The sequence below is a fragment of the Sapajus apella genome, unplaced genomic scaffold (assembly GCF_009761245.1).
Source record: "Sapajus apella isolate SASKATOON/1434 unplaced genomic scaffold, GSC_monkey_1.0 scaffold21, whole genome shotgun sequence".
NCBI classification, from domain to species: domain Eukaryota; kingdom Metazoa; phylum Chordata; class Mammalia; order Primates; family Cebidae; genus Sapajus; species Sapajus apella.
Window position 1 is genome coordinate 11,544,746 of NW_022436961.1, and position 15,504 is coordinate 11,560,249.

Genomic DNA, 15,504 nt, shown 5'->3' on the forward strand with positions numbered 1-15,504 from the left:
AAGTAGTAACAAATTATTTTTACTGTTTTCTAGAAATCACACATGCTCTTCTTTATGCTGTTTTGATAGTTTCCTTTTCTCAAAAACTGAACATAAATTTATTTTGTAATCACACAAAGACTTAACCACTTCATATACATTAAAGAGTAACTGTGTGAAATTGGCAAAGCAACAAATATGGAAAGAAATACACTACAACATTAACATGGATCATCTCTGGATGAGTGATTATTTGCATCCTTCTACATTTCTACATTTTTCATACTGTTAATGATGAAGATCTAGTTCTTCCAACAGAAAACAAAGGCTTAAAACATTCTTCCATGCAATTATTGTTGGGAGCCAGCAAGCAATGTTATTTTAATGTTAGCACAGCTGTTCAATCAATTCTGGACATAGAGAACTGATAAAAAGAGGGATTAATTTTTAATATCCTACCTAAGGAAATAATGTAATATTGTGCCCTCCTTGCCATGCTTTTATTTTCCCACTAATTCTTACTCATATCCCGAGAAAAAAACTTATTTACTAATGAAAACAAATATATTTGTTTCTTATTTCCAATAACCAGTAAAATTTCTTAGTATACATGTACGCCTCTTTTGGTTTATGCTTTGTCTCCATCTCAACCAGTATGACTTTTTCCATAATGTTAATAACCCTATTTTAAGACCCCAGAAATTCAAGACCATTGAGTAACACAGTGGTGTACTGAAAATAGACTTCCTGCATGTATTCTTTCTAATACACTTAAGCAGCAAAACACAACTGGATAAGCAAGACTCTTTTCATTTTTCCCAGGATTTAGCAAAAAACCAGGACATACTAACTATATGAGGCTTATCTGCTGAACAGCATGACTATGTATGCTATGGAGAAAACTGTCACCTGCTTCTCCTTGGCACCTCTATACTTACCCAATATATGTGATGAGAGTGCCACTGCAGGAAGCAGAAGCTATAGGTATCATCTTCTCTCATAATGAGTTGTGGACATTTTGTTTGAATACAGAAATAATTCTTGGCACAAATTTATTAATCAACTCTTTATAACATAAACAATCCCAATAGAACTTGAAATTGGGAAGCGGGCTTGTTTTTTCTTTCAATCGTAGTTTCAAAAGTTTTCCACACAGTTACCTCTTCTGTATCTAAATGTATTTTACGAACAGCCTGACTATATCTCCTTATACTTCAGATTTTTTTTCTTTCATGTCCTCCAGTAGCTATTCATTTACTGTGCTATTTCCACAGCCATCCCTTCCGATATATCCAAAAATAGTTTGAAAGCCAATTATCTCAAAATTATTTGCTTAAATGTATAATTTTGTAGCATGAGAGATCCATTTCTGATTTGGTAATTGCTTAGACCTTATCAAAACCATACTGCGCTTCATGAGTCTGCATCTATTGGTAACATTAAATTCAGTAGTTGACAATACATTCTAGAAAGAAATACAATTTCTTCTTATTTGTTGCTGATTTACTTGAGATGGGATCACTGAAAAACTCCATACCCACCAAGTATTGGCTTATAAAACTGATAAACTGATGTGCATTTTTACACAGCCGTAGATACTCTAAAATCACTCCATAAAAGCCTTTTTTCTCCTTTATATTGTACTTCCTTTATTTTAGCAATTCTTGCTGCATCTTGAGTTCTAATTCCTCCTTTTGGTTCTCTTCAGTGGCATCATTAACTTTTCTAGTATAATATAAGAAAATATGTCAAATGGATTACTCCAGATGCACACAGCATAGAATAAATATAATGTTTGATCTGTACATTCCATAAGCAATTACAATGATTTAACTGTTATACCATAAACTGGAAAATTATCAAATATATATGTGGCTACCTCCATTTGCTGTGTGTTTCAGATTAGCTTAGGGTTGTGGGCTTTATATTTTCATATAAATTTCACAGGTAACTAGCTGATAAAATGCAAGTCAGGACAGAAAGTGAAGGCAAAGAGAAGGGAGTGGTCACAATGACTTGGAGGTGGGAGAAAAGGCAGTTCTGTCAAGGTTTCTTATGGGAATTGATGCTTGAGTTGAGTCTTGAAATAGGAGGAGCTGTTGCCCTGAGATCAGGCTGCATGGCCAGCTGACCCCACTGAGGCCTGCTTTGGCAATCAGAGATTAAGAATGACTGTTGACTCTGATTAGAACACTTCAAGAACTAGAACTACCACCTTGATTCCTAAAGAGACCTTTCATTATTTCTTTGAGTTGCAGTTTTCATTATATATTACTGTCTCTGGGGCCCAAAGTAGATCAAAATCCTGAAGCTTATTTTACACAAGGCCTTAAAATAAATAATTTCTAGTGCCAAATAGGATGCCTATGAAATATGCAGCAAAGCGTTCCTAATATTTCTCAGAAACAAAAACCGAGATAACATATCTTTACTTTTAGAATGTAAAAATTCATCGGGGGCACCAAATAGGAAAGGAATAGGAGCCCGCTCATTTTCAGGATCTAAGTGGTAATAATCAAAACATTTACTGATAGACAGTTACATACAGAAACAGAGTCTCACTCTCCAGAGAAAATAAGCTAATGAGGAATACAAGCATACAGGCAAATTAAATATGCCTGTGGGAGAATATTCTAAGTGCCAACCAAAGATGCTAAGATGTTACAGACTCACAAGAATTCTATTAAGAGACCATCCAGTCAAAACTAAAATTTAAAGCATTTAAATAAGGAAAAACAGACTATCTCTGTGATGGCTGGGATTCTTTTACATCACAGAATTTAGGTCGCAGGAAAATGGGAATTTCAAAACCGCAGAGATCTTAAATAAGAACTATCTGTAATGCCCTCCAACCAACTGAACAGCAGAATCTAAAAACATTTAATTCCAGATTAACCCACCTCCCTTACTAACTGCTGAAAAAAAAAAGTGTAAATTATTGCGTGAGTGCAAAATAAATAAAATTACTTGACTGTGCTACTCTGCTTTTTCTTGGAATAAAAGGAAGACTTTCGAAACAGCTCAGCTTCCCCCCTGAAAATGTGTTATCTGGATCTGTCACACATTACACATCCTACTGATAACTATTTTTCAGGTATAGCAACACCTTAGAGATATTACAGGTTCAGTTCTAGTGAACAACATAATAAAGCAAGTCACCTGAATTTTTTGGTTTCCCAGTGCATATAAAAGTTATACAACACTGTATTCTATTAAGTGTGCAATAACATATCTAAAACATGTACATGCCCTATTTTGTAAATACTTTATTGCTAAAAATGCTAATGATCCTTCAGAAAGTCAAATTCTTTTTGCTGGTGGAGGGTCTTGCCTTGATGTTGATGACTGCTGACTGATCAGGATGGTGGCTGCTGAAGTCTGAGGTAGTTGTGCTAATATATTTTTTTAAGACAACAATGAAGTTTACTACTTTATCTCTTCATTAAAAAAAAAAAAAGATTTATCTGTGGCATATAATGCTGTTTGATAGCATTTTGCCCACAATAAAATTTCTTGTGAAATTAGAGGCAATCCTTTCAAACCCTGCTGCTTTATCTACCAAGTTTCTGTAATATTCTGAGTCCTTTGCTGTCGTTCAATAATGTTCACAAAATCTTCATCAGGAGCAGATTCAATCTCAAGAAAACTATTTTTTTCTAATCTATAAGAAACAACTCCTCATTTTTTCAAGTTTTAGCATGAGATTGCAGCACTTCAGTCACATCTTCAGGCATCACATCTAATTCTAATTCTCTTGCTATTTCCATCACACCTGCAATTACTTTCTCCATTGAAGTCCTGAATTCCTCAAAGTCATATAAGAAGGTTGGAATCAACTTTTTCAAAACTCCTTTAAATGTTAATATTTTTACCTTCTCCTTTGAATCATGAGTGTTCTTAATGGCATCTACAACGATGAATCCTCTCCAGAAGATTTTCAATGGACTCTGTTCACATCCACCAGAGGAATCACTATCTGTGAAGTTATCACCTAACAAAATGTATTTCTTCAATAATAAGACCTAGAAATTGAAATTGCTCCTTGATTCATGGACTACAGAATGGATGTTGTGTTAGCAGGCATAAAAACAACATTCATCTCCTTGTACATCTCCATCAGAGCTCTTGAGTGACCACATGCATGTCAATGAGCAGTAATATTTTGAAAAGAATATTTTTTTCTGAGGAGTAGGTATCAACAGTAGGCTTAAAATATTCAGTAAATCATGCTATAAACAGATGTGCTGACATCCAGGCTGTGGTTCTATTTATACAGCACTGGCAGAACAGATTTAACGTAATCCTCAAGATTTTATAATGGTAAATGAGAATTGGCTTCTACTTAAGGTCACCTGCTGCATTAACCTGTAAGAAGATAGTTAGCCTGTTCTTTGAAGCTCTGAAGCCAGTCATTTCCTTCTTCTCTCCAGCTATGAATAACCTAGATGACATCTTCTTCCAATAGAAATCCATTTGTCTACACTGAAAATCTGTTTAGTGTAGCCACCTTCATCAATAATCTTAGCTAGAGCTTCTGGATAACTTGCTGCAGCTTCTACATTAGTATTTGCTGCATCACCTTGCACTTTTATGTTATGGAGATGGCTTCCTTCCTTAAACCTCATGAACCAGCCTCGGGTAGGTTCCAACTTTTCTTTTGCAGCTTCCTCACCTCAGCTTTCATAGAATTGAAGAGAGTTGGCTTTGGCTTAAGAGAATGTTGCGGTTGATCTCCTATCCAGACCACTAAAACTTTCTCCATAACAGCAATTAGGTTGTCACATTATCTTATCATTTGTGTATTCACTAAAGTAGTTCTTTTAATTTTCTTCAAGGACCTTTCCTTTGCATTCACAACTTGGCTATTTGGAACAACAGGCCCAGCTATTGGCCTCTCTCAACTTTTGATATGCCTTCTTTGTTAAGCTCAGTCCTTTTTAGGTTTTGGTTTAAAGTGAGAGATGTGTGACTCTTCCTTACACTTGGACACTTAGAAGCCACTGTCAGGTTGTGAATTTTCCTAATTTCAGTGTTATTTTGACTCAAGGAGTAGGGAGTCCTAAGGAGAAGAAGAGAGATAGGGGAACAGCTGCTTGGTGTAGCATGTGTCAACAAAATTTGCAACCTACATGGGCAAGTCTTGTCATGCTCCCCCAAAATTACAATATTAACATCAAAGATTACAGATCAGCATAACAGATTAATAATAACTTTTGAAATATTTCAAAATTATCAAAATGTGACACAAACAAAGTGAGCACATTCTGTTGGAACAATGGCACCAAAAGACTTGCTTGACACAGGGTTGTCAAAATCTTCAATTTGTGAAAAGCACAATACCTGCAAAGCACAATAAAGCAAAGTACCATAAAACAAGATATGTCTGTACTTGGAGCCTGAAACAGAAACTTAAAAATGTTGGATAAATGAATGAATGAATGTTAAATAAAATAATAATTTTCTAAGTTGATACATAGTTGTGGGACTCCATTTCACATAGGCTATCCCTTCTATCAACTAAATTTTGTGACTCAATACACTAGATTAGTCCAAGATAAACAAATGCATATACTCCAGCACAGTGATTTGTATCTATGTTCGTTTCTCATTTTCAAAGAGAAGATTATCTGTGCTGTCAAACACAAATACTTCTTTGAGCCTTTGAAATCTTTTATATAATCGACTAATCAGGCCATTCTACCCACAGCAAAATAATGAACAGGAAATAATGAGAATAATTGTGAGATCTTACATTTAAAAAAAGAACTAAAGAGATCTTGTTCCAGGTGATTATTTAAATATTTGTTACATATGACTTTTGCCTAACTTTGTGGAGGACATTAAGCTTCAAAGTCTTTCTTCATATGTAATTTCTAACAGTCCGTTTTATTTAAGGGAGAGACAAGAGGAGGGGATTTAACATTGAGAATGCCTATGCATTGGGTGCTTAATATATAGGATATCACAAAATCTTCTCAGAAAATCTTGTGTGATAGGTACTATTAGACCCATTTCTTCACTTGAAGAAATAAACGATCAGAGAGTAGCATTTGTAAGCTAAAATCACACAGCTGGTAAGTGGAAATACACTGTTAATCCATGGCTGTATGCTTCCAAAACCCATGTTCGTCTATACTAACTACTCTAGTCTTCTTATGAGAAGACCCTCAAAAGCTGAAATGGTGGCTGGCACTGACTGTAAGCTTCACAAAAGCAGAGTTGCTGCCTGCCCCCTGTGATGAAATAACGACAAGAACATATCAGATTTTCAATACAGGTTTATGTCATGAATACATTTGACTCTTAAATTGCTTTCAGTGATGGGATTACTGAGTCAAATGGTAGTTCTGCTTTTAGCCCTTTGAGGAATCACCATACGGCTTTCCACAATGGCTGAACTAATTTACACTCCCGCCAACAGTGTATAAGGTTCCCCTTTCTCTGCAACCTCACCAGCGAAGATATATACATGCCAATGTTCATTGCAGCATTGTTCACAGTAGGAAAGATATGGAATCAATCTAAATGCCCAACAATGATAGGCTGGATAAAGAAAATGTGGCACCATCAATGATACACTGGATAAAGAAAATGTGTCACATATACACCATGAAATACTATGCAACTATTAAAAGGATGAGTTCCTGTCTTTGCAGGAACATGGATGAAGCTGGAAACCATCATTCTCAGCAAACTTACACAAGAACGGAAAAACAAACACAACATGTTCTTACTTGTAAGTGGAAGTTGAACAGTAAGAACACATGAACACAGGGAGGCGAACAACACACACTGGGGCTTGTCAGGGTATAGGGGGCTGGGAGAGGGATAGCATTAGGAGAAATACCTCATGTAAATGATGGGTTGATACCACCATGGCACATGTATACGTATGTAACAAACCTGTATGTTCTGCACATGTACCCCAGAACTTAATGTATAATAATAAAAAAAAAATATGTGTCACATATATACCATGGAATAGTATGCAGCCATAAAAAAGAATGCAATTATATCTTTCATGGGAATATGGATGGAGCAGGACGCTATCAGACTTAGCAAACTAACACAGAAACAGAAAACCAAACACTGCATGTTCTCACTTAAAAGTGGAAGATAAATAATATGAACTTACAAACCCCAAAAAGGAAACAACAGACACTGGGGTCTACTTGAGGCTGGAGGGTGGGAGGAGGGAGAGGAGCAGAAAAGATAACTACTGGGTACTGAGCTTAATGCCTTAATGATGTAGTAATATGTGCAACAAACTCCGTGACATATGTTTATCTATATAACAAATCTTCACGACTCATAAAAATAAAACATTTTTAAAACAATTTAAAAATCCTCTCTACATCTTCCAGATCTGATCCTAGTTCAAAATTTGATGGGCCCGAGAACTAGCTGGGAGAACTGGATGGAAAGATTCTGAATGGCAGAAAATGTGGATAACCCATCCCTGCACCGAGGAAACTCCAATGTTATAGAAATGCTCATCAGATAAATGCAAATCAAATTAGTAAAGACTTTGTAGTCTTAAAAGACTTAAACAGATTGCATTCTAGTAACCCAGTTTTCTCTCTTCTCTGAGTACAGCTGACTTCACATTAATGGATAAAATTATCTTTAATTAGAATAAAGACTACAGAACACAGTAGCTACCTTTTGATCCTAAGAATTCATCCCCTACACCTAACACTGCCTCAGAAAGTTGGCTGCGATGAACAGAATTCAAAATGTTTCCCAATTACCCTTGTGGGTGAGTGGTCATCCCTGTCCCTTGAGTACAATGGAATCTATACCTTGCTTCTCACCAATCGAATACAGCAAAGATAATGTGATGCTACTTTCATGATGTCATTACATAGGATTGTAAGTCCTGTCTTGATTACAGACTTTCTCCCTTTGTGGCTTCAATTAAGCAAGCAGCCATACTGAAGAGACTTGCCTTCTGAGGAAGTAAAGGAAGCCTTTAGTCAACAGACAGCAACAAGCTGAGGCCTGTAGTCCAACAGGCCTCAAGGACCTCAATTCCTGTAAGAACTGCCTGAAGCATGAAATGGATCCTTTCCCCACCAAGCTTAGATATCAGACTGCAGCTTTGGCCACCATCTTGATTGTAGCCTTGCAGATGATGCAGCTAAACCATGCTCAGACTCCTGAACCACAGAAACTGTAAGATGATAAATATGTGCCACTCAATTTGTGGCAAACATTACTGTACAATAATTGATAAATAATATATTACCTGTAATTGTACTTGTACTAGAGGATGCGGCAAATTCCCCTGAGTATACTGCTTTTCTATTTCAGAGCCTTTGGGCCCTATCAAACACAACTCCTTATTGCACTCATACATGGGTTAATGTCTCTTTCATTATCACAGTCGTAATGGGTTATATCACCTATGAATTGAAATTTATAGACAATATAACTTACCTATATACAAAATTTAAAAATCAATATAATGTCATACGTGTAACATTAAAAAGATATGAGGGTATTAATTCAAAATAAAATTGTAAGGATTTCCTTATATAGCAAGAGAAAAACCTATATTTGAAAACATAACGAAGTCCTGGATGCTTGCACCCATAATTAGAACTGTGGGAATTCAATAACTACAGTTTGCCAACTGATGGTCTGTACTTTATTTTTATCTTAAATTCCACAAGCACTATTGCCTTTAGGTAGGTCATTTTCTGAAATATTGAATCTCTTGGAAAAGTTCTCAACAAAATAAAAGTAAGTATTGTCAACTTATATAAGTTGTTTTCCTGGAAAATTCAGAGCATATTAAAATACCAGAGACAGTACTCTGAGCTTTTAAGTAAAATAAAGTGTAGGCCCAGGGAATTACAAACAGGTTTCTTACCTACATCAAAATCCAGTGGGTCATTCAAATATTTTAGGAGAAACGGGAGGATTCATTTTGAGAAAGACTGTCCCATGCATCACAGGGCACTCAGCATCCTTGCCTTTTACCAGTCATTGAGATGATAAAGTAAAATCCTGATACATGTACAAGGCTCCTAGGATGGAACATTGTCCCTGTTAAGAACCACTGCTCTAATTGGAAGTAAGCTCCTGATCAAAGATTTGTTATTAGATATATGATCAAACATATGTCATAAAATAAGCTATAAGCATATTCCTCTAGAGTACTTTATAGTAGTAAGATTTTGTTACTAGTCCACTATAGTGGGCATTAAAATATATGTATAAACATTCTTATATGATATTTAATATATATTATCTATTTCATATACACACACACACACACACACACACACACAGACAACAGAGGAAGAGACAGAGAAAGATACAGAGACAGGGCAAGAGAGAGACAACCAAAAGAACAAAATGTATATAAAACATAAAAACAAACACATTTCAAATAAGCTGTTGAACTAGATGGTTCTTAAGGTTCCCATCATCCCTGAGATGTGTGATTATATACCAGCTCATAAATATGGCATAAAAACAAGTTGCTTGTTATAACAGTAAAGAACTAATCGATAAAAACGTTGCTGGTATCTTTAGAGTTTGAAATGTCTTTCTAAAAAAATTAATTTGTTTATATTTATTACAAGGCCACCAACTTTGAGCTGATTCCTTCCTATTCCAAAATAAATATTATTCTACTAAGCAGGTAATTAAAGATAATGGTGCACTTTTTAAAGCTACACTGGAATTTGGTATTCTTTTTGCAATCATTCTCAGACTAAAGATTTCTTAATGTGGTTTGGATGTGTCTCTTGAATGGTAATCAGCTATTCTTTCCTTCGCTCTTGCCATTCCCCTACCCATTAAAACATTAAAATAGGGTAAATATGTAAAAAAAAATGAAGTGTAAAATGATTTATCTCAGCCTGTGCTTAAGAAAGCATGCACACACTTTGACTAGAGATGGCAGTGGAGTTTGACTTTATTTATGTATACCTATATTTTTTAACTAAGTGTCAGAACTACTTTCTTTTCCCCCACTGGCTGGTTCTACAAGAATCATTTAGCATCATCAAGGTGGTACCCTCCTTTAAAAGAGTGGGAGAATGCAGAGAGAAGTGAATTACATGGGTAGATAATGTCCAATGCAAAACATTTGTTTTTATAATTAATTCAGCCTCCCAAGCAATATTTATGAAGTAAAAATTTCTACTTCTTGAATACTTTTTAAATTTTCTCAGCCTCACTGTCCTAGCGTGTATCCCATCCATAACTAAGAGGGTTACAAGCATCATTTTATTCACTCCTCCATTCACCCATTTATTTCCCCTCTCAACCAGCATACTTTTTATTCACTATTACAAATACTGAATATTCTAAATGTGATAATCAAAGAGGCTCAAGCACATACAAATATTAAATCAGAATGGTTTGCTTCTTAATCAGACGAATAGAAAGCTTTTGGAACATTTTCCAACCTCAAACAGTAATTGATGCCCTCCTTTAAAGCTCACAATAACCAGCTAGGTAATTATTATTATTACCTCCAGATTTTTAAATGGGGAAACTGAAGCTTAGCAATATTAGATAACCTTAACAAGCTTAGACAGCTGGTCAGTGATCTTAAGTCATATCTTAACCCAGGCTTATTTCACTATAAACACTGTGCAAGTCTTAAGCAATAGGTCTAGATTGTTGAGAAATCTTCAAATACGTCATATAAACAAACTAACTTTTAATTGGTCCTAGATCTAGATGCTTCTGTGATCAATTCATTTCTTCCCAAGGTTTGTTTTGATTGGCTTTGTTTAGGACAGAGTAATCCAAATGCCTATTTCCACCTGCTGCAGATCTGAATCTGCTCCCTGCTATTATGAGTAGGAGACAGATTCCCAGAACACAAACCTAGGTGTCCCTCAATAGCAGCCATCTGCTCCTCCTGGAAACATGGCAACTTTTTTCTGAAAATGTTTTATTAAGAAATCCATGCTTATCTCTAATTCCTCAGGGGAATTTCCTTGTAGGGACATGAGTTACTTGCCTTCAGATTAAAACCTAAAGAAGAAAAGAATAGAAACAAAGCAAGAATCATCCTCCAAAAATCTCAGCAACTTCCAGAAGGTCTCACACAAGCACAATCCAGAAATCAGTTTTTGTCAACCTGTGCTTCTTATCTAAAACTCCTCCTGCAGGTGCCTCTAAACAGGCCACATAATCAAAGAAGCAACAGGAAGAAAAGAGAATTCACAGAAGCCATTGCCTGCCTCTTTGCTGCATGGTCTCTGTGCCGTGGCAGACCTTTTTTTTTTTGCAGTGTTTAGGCTTCAATTATCAATCAAGAAGAGTTTTCTCAGCTCCTAAGCTCAAAAGTACAAGTTGACAGTCCAGATCTTACAGTGCTGATCATGGTCTAAAGGAAATTCCTTATAAAGTGGACTTTCTTTATAGAGGAAGACATATTCTTTCTTAATTGTTGCCTCTCAAGTCAGACTCTCTCCCCAATCTGAAGAAAGATAATATTTCTCCTAAGAAGAAAATGTTAATGAACTCAATTCTGAGAATAGTTGCCTGGTCTGAGGCAAAGAGACTCAAAGCATGCCTTGGGCCCCTGTTTTGCTTTTATAAATTCCTTCTCTGAAGGAATGATGGAAAATGGATAAAGGGGTGCCTTAAAAACCGTTTTCTCAGAGGCAGGAGTTCTCCCTCTGCACTAGGCTCTCCAGAAACTGGGGGAAAGAGAGCTCCCTCAAGGGCATCACTTAGTTGGCCACTCTCTTTGTTTTCCTGGAAAAGGGTGCTGGCAACCATGAAAATGATAACTGGAACTCTGGGATAACCTTGTCACTTTTATGCATGATGATTTTTGGTTGTTATTTGTTTGATATTGATCTAGAAGAGCAATGATGATTTTAAAGAAAGGGGAAACATATAAAAAGCTCTGTGTCTCTGAATGACATCTGATTTATCACAAAGGATTTCCTTGTTTATTCCCCAGTGAGTCACATGTATGTAGAAATGAGGGAGACACTTTAGTAAAATCAATTAAAAGACATGGAGATAGAGAAACGGATAGTTACCAAAGGCTGGGAAGGATGGTGGGAGGGTTGGGGTAGGGGAAGGTGGGGATAATCAATGGGTACGAAAAATAGCTAGAAAGAATGAATAAAACCTAGTATTTGATAGCACAACAGAATGACTATAGTCAATAATAATTTAATTATATTTTAAAAATAACTAAAAAGGTATAATTGAATTGTTTATAATCAAAGCATAAATGGTAGAAAGGATGGAGACCTCATTTTCCATGATACGATTATAACGCATTGCATACCTATATCAATACATCTCATCTACCCTGTAAATATTAGGTTTATGAAAAAGTAATTGTGGTTTTTGCCTATGTACATCTACTACGTACCACAACAATTGAATTAAAAGACATTTCTGCTATAACATACTACGCCTCAAATCTGCTTATTTTTCAGAAGTCCAGACATGCAGATACCAATTTATTTCAACTGTAACTTTAAATTTCAAAAACAGCATTAACATGAAGGAACATGCCAATTGACTATTAAGACTCTTATTTATGGCATGCCTTTGTTAAGCAAATATCATGCTAGTTAATTCACTGAACCAGACCCCAAGGACAGACTTGTTCACCTGAATTTGTAGACATGCAAAACATCATGGGAAATCTTGTGTTTCTTTCATCAAATGAAAATTGTGCCCAAAACACAGGCATGATTCAATTACACAAATGACCAGCCAAGGTCCCTTTCAGCTTTCTGATGCAATGAAAATAGCCTTGCATATTTATCAAAGACTCCAACAGGAAATCACATTTTCATTGACGGATCAAGGAGCAGAGGGAAAAGCAAAATGAAAAGCAAAAAGCTCTAGCTTAACAAGAGAGCAAGACTTTTATTTAAAGAATATAATTTAAAAATGGAAACAACCATTTTAACATAGGTAGACTGTGCTATTGTTTCAAATGTCAGTAATATTCTACCACTTGGGGAATATTTTAAAACACACAGACTCCTCTGTACACTAAACTAGTTTTCTGATCAACAACTTCACAAATTTAATACTGTCCTATTTCCTTGCTTTGCTGCCAAGTGGTGACAGGCAAGTCTCAGTACCTGCTGTCTTTCATAGGCATTCAGACCCTTTTCACAAAAGAAATGTGAGCATTCTTGTTCTTCTCAGCTTCTCTTCCTATGACAATCCAAGTCCACACCACTCCTTGTTTTTAACACTAATTTTATTGCTCTACCAGTGACATACAAAACCGTAAACCCCATCTCCATCTCTATTCTACAATAATAGGTCCTACATCTGATTCTACTCCTGCAACTCCCAAAACTTATTTCCTGTCTCTAATCTAAATATTTATAGTGTATAATTGAGGTGAACTACAGCTGTGCCCTTTGCTAGGCCTTAGGATTAATAAGAAGTACGTGAAACCTGAAGTTTCTGCTTCTGAAAAGTTTTTTAAATAATTATGTATTATTACTTGATTGTCCAAGAAATTCAAAATTATGCATAAGATTTTATATGAAGCCAAATATGCCTTGATCTCAGAATAGGAAAGGAGAATTCAAAGACCTAATTTTGATTTACAGAATGATGAATGGCCATGATTAAACACTTGGATGTATTTGAATGTTCACAACCAATGAGAAGCGTTAACTATGCTTTATTATTTGTCATCCAAAATTTAGATAGCACTGTTTTCAAAATGCTTTCAATGAATGAGTTATAACTATGATGAACACTGTATTCCTGTTTCCATGTTTTGCTCTTACATTATCCCAGAAGACTGAATAAATTGAGCTTATCCACTATGACTTTTCCACAACCAACATCATCTCTCTCTCTTACTGGTTGATTTTTCAAATGCACATAAAATATGGTTTATGAAAGAAGCACTCATGGCTTTTTATATGTCTATTTCTGCCCAAATGGAAGAAAAAGTAGTTCATTTTTTTTTTTTTTTGTAATCCATAGTAACTCTTTCTCTGGGCAATGTTGAAAACTAACAGATGCCACCAGGAAAATGAAAAACTTTTATTTATTCTGGACCTAATCTTGAAACAAGGCTGTCGTGAGGAAGTAATTGTCAGACTTCCATAGGCTGCTAAGTCTATTGAATGTTTCTGATGTAGTTGGAACGAGAAAGAAGGAATTTCAGTACTGAGGCCAATAAAATAAAATGGTAAAATTATAAAAGTGGAAGGACTGTCAGAAAAAGAGTCCCTCTTCTTAAAGAGGGAAAATGCATAATAAACCTGTGAACTAATTTCCCATTAATTTCGCTCCTGGTGATAGAAAATAACAGACATGTAATTAAAAAGTTCATTCTCCATCCCCATTGCATCCAAGGATTTATTGAAGAGTAAGTGCTTAGAGCTACTGAGTGAGCAATCACAATGTTGGATGTGGTGCCACATGCATACAGGCCTTTAAGATGCTTCAATCAAGATCTGAGGTCAAGGGAGACCAAGGGCATCAATCAAGGCATCCTAATGGGCTTTATGGTAACTGATTAATATGAGGCAATGCTAACCTAGCTAATGCTTCACAAAACAGGATTAAAGTAAAAAAAAAAAAAAAAAAAAAGACACATTATCCTTTTGAATTTACATTTCTCTCCCTCTTTGAAAGACTGTCAAAGTTGTCACAGTAAAAGCAATCTATTTTTTAAATAGAAATCCATTTTTTAAAAGAAAAAAAATGTCAATCACTATGTCCTGGGCCAACAGGAATATGTAGTAAACCAATTTCAACTTTTTAGGTATTTTTTTTTAAAGAACTAGATATGCATGGAAAAAGAGCAAGTTATTAAGGTTAAGAAAAGTGTTGGTGTTTTGATTGGTTTTGCGGTGTTTTCTTGCTTGTAGATTTTGGGTTTGTTTTGTTTTTAAAATAAGAACCACAGTTTCTTAGTGAAAGTTCCAGGATCTGAAAAACTGATACTGATGGTCTACGGCAGATTCTGGCCACACCGCTTACCACCACGGTAGAGTGACTCTCTCACACAGTGAGAACCCGTGAAACCAGAAGACACTGAGAAAAATTTAATGCAATATGAATGGAGCTATTTCATGGGGAAGCTAGACTATGGGAGGGCACTGGATTTTGTGAGATTCTTCTTGTGGGTCTCTTAGGGCAATGCAACAACCAAGCAACAGAGCTGCGGTTGGGGCCAATCCCTTCTCGATTTAGCATGCCACAGAATGCCTGGCTTTCTTGACAAAAGGAAAATGAAAGTGTGGCTCTGAGAACACAAGGAAGAAGACAGAAAAATCTTCAGTTACTAACAAACATTCCATTCTTGAGTAGCTCCCAAACCATCATTCTATCACAGAAAACTGATAAGCTTAATTTTCAATTCCTGCTAGTTTCTGCATTGACACTTAAGCAGTCTTTTACACATGACATGCATTAAAAATTATTAGTAAAAGAATGCCTAACAACCTATAACAAGGTTTTTCAACCACCGACTAACTTTAACAACAACAACAAAAAAAACCTATCAAGCTTTACTTTCTTTTTTTTTTTTTTTTTTTTTTT

General features: G+C 35.6%; 1 protein-coding gene and 1 long non-coding RNA gene across 8 annotated transcripts in view; both read right to left on the reverse strand.

Annotated features, from left to right (window-relative positions):
• NRG1 (neuregulin 1) overlaps positions 1-15,504 on the reverse strand; it is a 1,128,933-nt gene that overhangs the window by 892,387 nt on the left and 221,042 nt on the right. The window lies entirely within an intron of this gene.
• The window catches only part of LOC116558161, a 7,166-nt gene continuing 3,468 nt past the window's right edge, over positions 11,807-15,504 (reverse strand). Inside the window, exon 2 of the long non-coding RNA XR_004271887.1 lies at positions 11,807-15,476. This is a non-coding gene — a long non-coding RNA (uncharacterized LOC116558161). The remainder of the gene's footprint in view (positions 15,477-15,504) is intronic.